A 1,319-nucleotide genomic window follows, 5' to 3' on the forward strand; every position below is an offset into this window, starting at 1 on the left:
CCCTCAGCCGGTCCCGACCGGCCGCCGCTGGGGAAAGTGCCACGAAGGCCGCAGCGGCCTCGCCCGACCGCGGGGGCGGCCCGTGCTCTGCGCCGCTGGTTGGACGCGGTCCGGGACGGCCCCTCCGCTGCGAGCTCGCGGCCCTGTGGGGCTGCCTCCGGCGCAGCGGGGCTAGATTTGTGCCCTGGCGTCCCCTCAGGCAGCCCCGCTCCCGGCTCCCCCTGTCTGCCCCCGGGTGACGCGCCCGTGGGCTTAGTCACGCCTGGGAAAACTAGAACCCCTTCTTGGTGGTGGGGACCAGTAAGGGCTTTTTCACTGCTTCCTCGGGACAAATACAAACACAACTGGGATGGGAGCAAGCATCATAGGTTTACAATGGGGAATACCATGCAGAGCACCCTGGACGGTGCCTGCCAGCTCCCGAATGAGGCCAGTGAGCACTGGGCATTGCCCAGGGAAATTGTCTGGAGGAGGAACAAGAAAGTGGTGCTGTGCTCTGGGGGTCCTCCAGACCAGAGCCTCCTTCCTGGTCAGCTAGATCTGGAGCTTAGCCAAGGCCAGGCGAGGTTGACCAGGAGGTCCAGGGACTTGAGGCGGAGTGCAGCCAGCCCCGCAGCAGGAGGTCCTGGAGGAGGCAGTGAAGGGGCTGCAACCTGGCGCACTCCAGCTAGGCCTTGCATCAGGGTCTCCCTCTGCTCACAGAAGGGGCAGGTGTTTGGGCTGTCTGTAAAGTGTGCCAGTGGTGACTGCTCCGTGGAGGAGCTGCCAGCTGAGGTCCCAGGTGCTTGGTGGCAGCAAGGTGGAATATAGGTTCGTCCACCTAGCCAAGATGGCTAGGTGGACAAACTACTTCGGTGCCTGGCAGGACAGACTGTGCAAGATGGCCCTCTGGTCTGACTTGGGAAATGGCAGTTTTTATGCTCTCTAGAAGGGCAGTAGCTGTTGAATAAGATTTAGTGTCTTCACAGTCCCTTAGCTGGCTTCTGGACGGTGGCAGAAATAGAAATGCTGACAGAAGAATGGAGGGTACTGCTGCCACAGAGGCCTTTTGAAGTATGCACACACAATCTTTTCCTGCCACCCAAAGTTTTGTAGGGCTTTTGGTGGGTAGAGTTCTGGGAAGGATTAAAGAGGTAGTTTACCTGCATTAATCCATGCTAATCTAACAATGACAGCTTTTGTTTACTGTTTTTATTGCACATGAGACTGATCCAGGGCTTTAAGGATCAAGTTACTGTCTTTGTCAGAAGGCTGCAGCATCTTTTCAGTATTTTATACTGTAGGTGAGGGTCACGGGCAGCTGCTTTGAAATCCCTGCT

Source organism: Gavialis gangeticus, unplaced genomic scaffold (genome assembly GCF_001723915.1).
Source record: "Gavialis gangeticus isolate Ggan-Ray unplaced genomic scaffold, GavGan_comp1, whole genome shotgun sequence".
Taxonomy (NCBI): domain Eukaryota; kingdom Metazoa; phylum Chordata; order Crocodylia; family Gavialidae; genus Gavialis; species Gavialis gangeticus.